Genomic DNA, 10,016 nt, shown 5'->3' on the forward strand with positions numbered 1-10,016 from the left:
GGCGTCTTTTTTCTGAAATCACAGCTGAGTTTTTAAAGAAAAACAGGTTTCACGACGTGATTTGGGATTTTTTCCCCCCCTCAATTTCAGAGTGACTGATCTTGCCAAACACGGAGGATCTTTGGAGAAACTTTGACATCGGTCCAATGGACTTTCGGTCCATGACTGTCCACCCCCCGCCCCCAACCACCCTGCTCCCGCGAGTCCGCCCCCTCCTCCCCCGTGTGTGTCCCCGGTGGTGATGAGGAGTGGCTGGCCGGCTGTCAGCACGCGCTGGCCGTGGGAAAGTTCCCTAACCGGCGCTGATAACCAATCAGAGGCCGACGGCCGGCTCCAGCGCTGGAATGAATGGAGCAATTGGTCGGGGCGACGGGCGGTCTGCGAGCGAGCGTGTGAACCTGTAATCCAATACTAACTCAGCCCGGGAGGAGAGACAGGGAGCGCTGCCGCAACCAGAGGAAGCCACCAAGTCTAATCTTACCCCACAGAGAGACCTCATGCACGGTAAAGACTCCGTGGGCACTTCAAGGGCTTGTGAGAGCAGTCAGCGAGAGGCCCGTAATGCAATCAAAGCGGTTTGTCCGCTCTCCCTGGAGTTTCCATATCATCACCAGCGCACGACTGATGGCTCCTATAATGGTCACACTCCCCAAATAATTTGACAAGAGCTGCTGCTGTGTGTTTGTATATGCGTGCAGCACTCATGTAATGCATATGGAGCTGGAGCCCCTCAGGCGACGGTCTCCTGCAGGGACCGGTCTGCGGCATATTTAAACAACAGTGCGGTGTTTTAAAGAATAGTGCACAGTGATAGACATGAAAAACGCCTGAATCATTAACAGTATATAAGTAATCATCTCTCTCATAGGCTGCAGTGGCTTTTCACTTCTATTTCATTTCATTTGAGGAACATATTAAAGCCAAATTTTACTCCACGGTTTTATTGTTGTTCACATTTAACACCTCTTTCTAATAGTCTGTAAAGGGCATTAATAAAATGACACCACCTCAGTTTACATTAGGTCTAACCTGCCTGGTATAGTGTTAAACTCCTCAGCTATTAATGTTTCTGAGGCCTGATAATGATCCAGTAATATAATGGTTATCAAAGATGGGGCTCAATTTATTTAATGAGTATTTTTTCTCAGTATTTTACAAAATGAGTCTGCTATGACATCGAAGTCTGGTGATATAAGAGTTACAGCAGAGAAACAGAAAAGAACTAAGTTTATTTTGCATTCAGCAAAAAACTTAAAATAAATCTGTCGACCAAAACAGGCGAATCACAAAAGAGCTATTTGTTTAAAAAAAAAAGTTGCAGTGCCTTTGATCATTTCTGAGTAAGCTGTATTACATTTAATAAAAGCTCACCTATAATTAACAGAGTAAACAAAGAACAACCTGACGTAAAATTAAATAATAAAGAATAAAAGAATAATAATACTAAATTATGAAAAAGCACACTCCCACTGCCCAGTTTGCTCACTTTAAACACGATGATGTAATGTTTATGTTTCACTGCATTTATAAGATAATCCTCAAAGACTCCTGTGTGTGATGTCACTGCAGAGGTACAGCTGGAATTATGGGAACAAACTGGTGGCAAACTGACATTTTTATCCCGGCTCGCGTTAAAAAAAAGAGAAGCCAAAATTGTCACTGAAGGCAGTTTCATTTAATGCATCCTGCAAAATATCTGCACCAGGCAGCAACAATGAAGGGCTATGAATAAAGCGAGGAAATGTGCTCTGTGAGGATGTAATGAGGAAACATAAAACCTCAGTTCATCAGACTTTTTAAACATTTATTGTGATATATAAGATCGTAGTGCACCTCCACTCATTCTCCGAGGGGCTGTGGGATTGTCGTTTTAATCTTACGCTAATAAAGAGCAACAGAAAAATCAGTCATTAGGAGCATGCCTGCACAGACACACACACACACGCACAGACACACACACACACGCACTCAGGGTAATATGGAGATCCTTATCAGTGGGAGCCGAAGGCAACCCGAGGCGTAATAGTCATCTCAGAGAGAAGGCCTGCCTTGTTTGGTTTATATGAATGAGAGGAAGCACTTAGGGCTGTTTTCATCTTATTGTTGTTGTACAAGGCTACGCTTATATCAGCACACACACACACACACACACACAGACAAGGTACAACCTTTTGCTGAGCTGATCAGCGGTGAGCTGGTGCCTGTGTGAGTGTGTGTGTTGGGAGTGGGCGAGCGAGTTGCGTTCACACACGTTCCGAGTGCATGCAACCTGAAGCTTTTGTCACAATAAACACAGGTGTGCGTCCACATTAGTTTCTGACTCTGTGTGTGTGTGTTTGTGTATTGAGCGTGGAGGGAGGAGGAGGTGGAGGCGGGGGGTGTGAGCCCTCTTGTTGTATTTCAAGTTCACCCAGAGTTCCCACGCTGTTATTTTCTGCCCGGCTGTCTTTGTTCTACCGGTCTCATCACATGTTGTGATTAGTAGGGCCTTTCAGAGGCCGCCCTTTGAAGGTGAGGGCCCGTAACACCACATCATCAAATCCACCCCTCCCCTCCCCTTCCCCACAGCCGCCCTCCTCTTCTCCCGCCGCGGATCAGGCCACCAAATCGAATTATACTCAGGCCCAGGACTCGGTGACGGCTCACCTCCGATGCCCTTTCTGTCTCGTATTCGCTTCTTTTCTCATTTCATGTCTAATTTCCTGTTTTCACATATTTTCCTCCGTCTCCTTTTCTCCAATGATAGCCCCGCTTTGCATGTCCTCTCCCTCAGACAGTCATTTGGTCTCTGCAAATGCTGCAGAGCTGCCAAATCCTCTCAAACGGCGAATATTGATGCACGTGGTGTGAGCTCAGTTCAAAATGTGAAACGTTAAAGCACTGATTTAGAAATTAACTTCTTGATTCCATGTCCTCTGCTGTCTTCTACTGTACAATCATAAAGGGTTTTGAATTCCAGTTTATTAGTAAGCCACAAGGGTTTTTTTCCCTCTTTTTTTGGGCTGCAATTACATATAATCAGTGCAGACATAAATTGAGTCTAGACTGTCTTACCAGAAGGAAATGTTTGAAGTATTTGTGCACATTCGGGCTTTGAAGTTGTTTTAAAGGGAGATTTCACCAACAAATTCAGCTCGGTGCTGCATGCCGCCTGTATTTTCTGCATTACGCTACTTTGGCTGTAGATATTTATACAATGGTCCACATGTCATCGGGTTTTTAGTTGTATTGGTTTATTTAGATGTGACTTCCTGAACAGAGCTTATGTGGCTGGGAGCGTAAATCAAGCAGGACTGCAGCGCTGACAGACTGACTTTGATGAACGATGCTGAACTCGCATTCAGGAACTCTCGGTTACTCCTTAACAAAACAAAGTCACGAAAAACTGTTAATGTGCTAAAGTCTTCCCGATGTTCTGCTCGAACTTTGCCAGCAGATGCAACGGTGAAGGTGAGGTCTGTTTCCCACCAATTATATTAATGCGCACAAAAGTCATAAACACAATTAATTAACAAGGTTGAGTATGAAACAGTCGCGCTATTCGAAAAGGGACAAACTGAGATTACAAAGAAATCTCATGAGGTTTTGAGGAATTTACGAAAATATAAAATAAGAATCTCCTTTAAATCATAAAGCCGCAACAAATCATCACTTCTTAATTTAATTTCAAGCTGCTCATCATCTTCTCCTTTTGGGAAAAAGAATAAAAATAAAATCCTGACTCACTCAGCTGGTGGCTAATAATTTAATCTTTACGTCTTCTCTATCTCATCCCATCCCTGCGTTTATAAAGCCCTAAAATAAGCTTCATAAGTGGGAAGGTCCTGAGAAGAAACAGAGGAGCGATTGTTCTCGCAGGATTACTGGTTGTCTTGACTTGATTCACTGGAAGTGCTGTAAACATATTTAAAGCCTTAAAATGAAATAAATAAAAATGTTAAAAGATACACATACAATGTAACTTTACTGAGAGGAAGCAATCCCTCAACTAAGGCTGCGTCCTTGGAGTCAGCTCGAGTCATCAGAATGAATTTCTGTATAAAACTGTTGCTACCTAATGAACTTCACTGTTTATTTTTTAAACGTGCTCCTCCTAGAGACCTCCTGCCATTACCTAACCAAGTTATGGACGGGAACTGGCTGTGGCTCAGTGAAATTAGTCACACAGAAGGTGCGTCACCAAAAGCCTCTCAGTGATTGCTTTGGTTGCTATCAGATTGCTCCAGCAACCTGCTAGCAACTAAATCAATCTCAAAGCTTTAGGTGTGGCACCGTATACCAGTTTCACACAAGATCACTGCCAGCAACTTCCAGCAACCGCTTATAACCCATTTGTGAAATACACAATTTCACTGGCTGGGCTTGAGGTCTGCCTGACTGGGGCTCTGAAAATCAATCTCCCAAACTGTCAGTGAATACATATTTTCTACCCAGTGGCAAAGGGTTGCCAGACGGTTGTTGAAATGTCTAAAGACCGATGTGACTGAGGCCTTTGTTCAAAATGGGAATGAAATAATTCTAGTCTAATGTCAGGAATGGAGCTGGACAAAAAATGAAATTAGACACAAAAAGTAAAACAAAAATGCAAAAGATTTATTATTTCAGAAAATGTCTGAAAAACATCATTTTTTTGCATCGTACAAACATTTTTGAAAGCAAATTCATTTTAGAAACAATATTTCCTTTACAAGTTAAACTGCTGGATGCACGGTGCTGTTCTGAATCAGAAGTTTGTGTAAGCTGCGTAGTCGACTATGACTGACTTCCATTTGTGATGTCACAAAATCCTGCTTACAAATTAAATGCCAGTGTTATTCTTTCCTCATTCGCAAGTACACGAGGGTCTGCTGTGGTCCGCGGGGTGTAAGGTTGTGTCACAGCTGCACATGTGCTGCACAGCAAGATTGGATGCTGAATCTGAGACTGTGGGGGGGAAAAGTCAGTCGCTACCCACATCTCTATAATTTATCTTTAAAATTATATAAAGGAAATTAAATTGAAATAAATCAGGAATGGAACTTGGCCGGACTTTGGGAAAAGAAGAATAAGCCTTTCTGTAGACGTGTGACACATCCTCAAAGCAGCCTGGAGAGCAGTATGAGAACACCTCGGTGTCTGTGCTGTCTACAAGAAAGGCTTACAGGAGCCTTAAACCCAAACTTTATGTGTGCCAGAGAAACCCTCAACACATGACAGCTGCAAACTTTATACGTTCATAATTCTAAATGGAGCTCAAGCATCCAAAAAAGTGGAGCTCTAAACGCGTTAACCTGCAGGACTTCTAGGTAAAACTAAGTGATAAAGTTTCTGAAGGTGTGCCCCTCACTGACTCAGAGCTGAGGATCTGCGGCGTCTGCACATTAGCCACAGACAGATGTTCATCCGCTCGAAACAATGCGTGGAGCTGCTCTCTGGTGAAGCCCTGCAGAGGGTGAGCCTTGTTATTGTTTATAAATAGAGCTGTGCGGAGCTCTGAGGAAGGCTAACTTTGTTTCTCCTGACAGGGAGAGGAAGCAACGGCTAATTCTGCTCCAGACATGTATGACACCCGACTATTGTCCCTTAGCGAGACAGGGGGTGAGAGCGAGAGAGACATTGTTAATGAATGTGAGTGTCTTTAAGAGGGTGGGCTGTTTGTAAGGCAGGGGTGAGGGCTGTGTGAGTGTGTGTGAAACCCTGGCATTGTCTTTCAGGAGGGTGGGGGTTTGAACGTGGTCGCATTGTTTGTGCGTGTCAATCATTGTTAGTTGCCCTGTGAGTTTTGTTGACGGGCCCTCTCGTTCACCCCTCTTGACTCGTATTCTTCTCCCCTTTCCGCAACGCACAACACATCAGTCAGCGTGTGTGCGGATTGAGGAAGTGAAGGATGTGTCAAAGTTGACCCACTGACACTCATCACTGTCTTGCTTCCCCATGGGAAGCGTTGGAGGGCCTCCCACACTCTCTCTGTCACACACACAGAAACCGAAACACACAGAAGGAGAGAAAAACAGAAAATTTCCTAATTCTTAAAAATTGTTCTTGAGGTCCATAAGATTGATTTTCTCTCAATCTGAATAAACACTTGTTTCAGATGTAGAGCACCACTCGTAGAGCAACATATTGAGCATTGCTGTGCAGCATCATTTATTTATATTATTACCTTATTTATGCGCTTAGTTCCAGGAGTTTTTGGACATTAAAATATAATTTTTTGTAGCTTTGATTCAGTAGATTTTAAATCACATGATTATTATGGGGTTCAGGTTGACTGAACAAAAGCAGCTGGGTAGTTGACTTTTTTATCTGGTTTTTTTGTTTCCCTGAATACTCAGTTTGAGGTCCAAAGTCATGTCGATGCAAGTGAGGGAGGCTATCATTAGGCTGAAAATAGCAGCATGATAGCAAAAGCTTTAGGAGTGGCCAACTTAACATTCTGGTTCATTCCTCAAAAGAATGAATGAACAGGCCAGCTAAGCAACACCGAGAGGCCTCGAAGACCACAGAAGACAACTAAAGTGGAAGATGACAGAATCTTTTTCCATGTTTGAGAGAAAACAGCTTCGCAACGTCTCACCAAGTCAAGCACACACTCAAGGAGGTAGATGTATCATTGTCAAAGTCTACAAACATCCAAAAGAGCATGAAGAAAACATTTGGACAGATGAAACCAAGATGAACTTGTACCAGAATGATGGAAGAGAAAAATATGTCGAAGGGGAGAAGCAGCTCAGGAAGCGAAGCAAACCACATCATCTGTCAAACATGGTGGAGGCAGTGTTATGGTATTGGATATAGAAGTTGCTGGAGGAACTCTGAAGAGTACAGAACTGTACTCTGTGCTCAGATTCAGCCAAAGTCTGCAAAAAGTCATGTCAGCCACCTGATCTCAGTCCAGTAGATTTACTGAGGACAAAACTGAAGCCAAACAAGCTGAAGGTGGCTTCAGTAAAAGTCTAGCAGAGCATCTCAAAGGGGGAAACACAGCATTTGATGTTGTTCATGGGTTCTAGACTTTAAGCAGTCCGTGATTTTTATCCAAGTATTTTAAGAAAACAACAACAACAATATATTAAAATATTGTGGTGCGTTTGTTTCCGGAAAACTTTCTACTCATACTCACTTAAGTGCAGTGGTTGGGGGCTTTTTTCAGCTGTAAAAAAATACATACTTGATGTTAGTGAATATGCACCAACATTTACATACATAGACATTAGCATGGGGTGGACTCACATGAAGAGCATAGCAGTGACAACGCAGCCGGAGAGTCAGTGACATACACATATCCACTAACCCACCACACTTCCCACGCAGCCCATCATCGTTCCTATTACAGCCAAACAAAGAATTCAAGACAGGCCGAAGTTCAGGTATTATATACTGATGTCTGCAAGCGGAGTACAAAGTGTAAAAGTGAGATTTCACCGATGATTCTAAACATGTATTTTTGTTTCCTTATCCTCCTAGTAAGTGATTGATATTTGTGCATTAAGTCTATGTACTCTACGCTTTTAAACTTGTATGTGGTGTTGCTCTCATTTTTACAGCAAGAACGAGTTGCTGGTGGTGTTCCTCTCTTCCAGTGAATCTGAAAAATGAAGGCGGAAGAAGGAATAGCTGGAAATGTACAAGAGGAAATGGAAGCACGAAATTCCAAGTTGAAACTTTCTCCACAGTCATGATAGGAGGATTGGTCTTATTGTTAGTGCAATTGTTGGAAAAGTACAAATACAGCAACAATTCTTCTAAGAAATAGAAAACATGTAGGATATTCACTTGACTCGAGTAGTGAGTTTGTTCTGTTTTAGAAAGAGTTCCCGGAGAGCTTGAATGTGAAGGCACCTGCCTCAGATCGGGAGCTAGTGGACATATGTTACAAGGATCAAGTTTTTTTGCTCAGGAAACACAGACAACCTGAACACACCCCTTCATCTGCAGCTCTCTGATGTTCTAGCTGGTGCTCTAATCCTCAGTCTGGAACATTTGATATCTAAATTCAACAGGTGGGTGGGATGAAGAACTCCGTATATTTGACTCCCATTTGTTGCATCCTGTCAAGTCAAATCAAAAAGTACCTGCTGGTCACAATCGGCGCTGTGTGACTTTAATCTGGAGACAAAATGGGAAGTGGAGTGGCTGGGTTTTTTTTCTTGGGGGGGGGGAAGTGGGTTGGGTGTGACTCATGTCTGGAATCAGTGAAACTCCTGGTGGGTGGTCACTGTGAGAGGAGACAGTGAGAAAGAAAGTCGAAGAGAACAAAGGCAGTTATTTAACTTTCATCTCGGCCTGAGGTGATTATTCGCTTTGAGTTTGACCCGGTCACACTTTCAAACGGGCCCTGTGCCCTTGGCAGACAGTTAATCTTGACCTGTTTTGACATTTCATACACTGTGGTAGCTATATATATTATAGGAATACGTACAAGAATGACAGCTGAGATCAGAGAAAGGACAGGCTGCTAGCATGTGACAGAAGTCGGGAGTAGCCTGAGAAGTTGATTGTTTGTGGCTGGATATGACTAAGATCTCATCCCCTGATGTGGCTGACATGAAGGTATGTTGAAATGTGAGGCGGTGAACAACACTGGCTTTCACACATTTCACACACACACTCGCACACACTCCTAATGCACACAGACTTCTAATCACTCATTTCTACTCGCTAATTCGATAACAAGCTCGAACAGTCGAAACATGTTTTAACGTTTGACATTTGACCCCGGGATGAGAAAGCGAGAGAACTAAATGGGCCCCCTCCTGTATGTTGGCAGTGTTTGGATGGAGCAATGGAGCAGAGCCCCCCCGCCTTCTCCTGCTGCAGCGAGGGGTTGCTGGTCCTCTGACCCCCCGTAATGATGGAGGGTCAGCAGTCAGGCTGTGTGAAGAAACCGTCTGGGTCTGCAGACCGCGTGAGCAGCGCCTGGGAACCGGAGCTCGCTGTGCGATCCTGTGAAATTGATCTCTCCAGAGGGGGCCGGCGGTGTGTAGTTATTTGTGTTGTGGTTGTGTGTTATGTGTGTAGGAGGGGAGCGACTGCGACAGGAGGCACGCCAACGGAAATGGTAGATCCCAGCGGTTGGGCGGTTGTGCTGCGACCAAGGAGTGCTGCCTGCCTGCCTTTCAGCATCAGCAGGGGAGAGCGTAGGGAAAAGACTCAGCTGAGATGACTCAACCCATCACTGGCAATAAAGAGAAATATATGAAGGGGCTCCTTATGCTTTTTTATGCCGGACACCTTTCCTGACGCATCCCCAAAGATCCCTAAACCAGGGATCTTTTGCTAGGTGAATGTGTAAAGTATGCCCTGTCATGCGTTTAGCATTATCGGCACATTTCTATTACACTTGATGGTGTAGGTGTGATTAAATCTTATTTCACTTCAGCTCCAAGCCCAGGAGAATCTGGCTCTCCACCGATGAAGAGCTCAGTCATTCAAGAGGGACTCTGAGTAGAGTCACTGCTACTCTACATTAAAACGAGCTAGTTGAGGTGCTCCGGGCATCTGACTGGGACATGCCCGAAACAAGACCTACCAGGAGGAGGCCCTGGGGCACACCCAGGACTTGCTGGAGTGATTTTATCGCTCGGCTGGCCTGTGAATGACTCCGTATACCCCTTGCGTCGCCAGCTGTTTAATCGGATTCTTGGTGTTACCTCCTTTGACAGTATCACAGTATCAGCTTAAAGCACTTGTTGCAGGCTGCTGAGTTTGCATATTTTGCTGTGAAGTACAGCCAGACTTTTGACCGCTTCGCCTTGGGCATTTTTAATCTGTAGCTCTGCTCTAACAGAACGTACGTACCTGGCCTACTATCCTCGGAAACGTAAAATGATTGGCTAGAAGTGTATCACAGCTCAGGAAAAAAAAGCACCGAAATAAAGCACCGAAATGTGCGCTGCTTTTCGGTCTGGTTACTACCGTTTATGTCAGACACCGGTACCCATCCCTACTCACCTGAGAGGGAAGGTGCTATGTAGGTACGAGCTGATTGTTGGTAAATGTTTAAGTAACACTTTAAATGAAGGCTTGCAGCATTC

The 10,016-nt window shown here is 44.1% G+C and overlaps 1 long non-coding RNA gene across 1 annotated transcript; it reads left to right on the forward strand.

The window, feature by feature from the left end:
- Positions 1 to 236: 236 nt before the first annotated feature.
- On the forward strand, positions 237 to 8,810 carry LOC309699185. Its single transcript, XR_014274267.1, has 3 exons — positions 237 to 504; positions 7,527 to 8,532; positions 8,750 to 8,810. It is a non-coding gene; the product is annotated as an uncharacterized lncRNA (long non-coding RNA).
- Positions 8,811 to 10,016: the final 1,206 nt, after the last annotated feature.

Source organism: Aulonocara stuartgranti, assembly GCF_965226115.1.
Source record: "Aulonocara stuartgranti genome assembly, chromosome: 22".
Taxonomy (NCBI): domain Eukaryota; kingdom Metazoa; phylum Chordata; class Actinopteri; order Cichliformes; family Cichlidae; genus Aulonocara; species Aulonocara stuartgranti.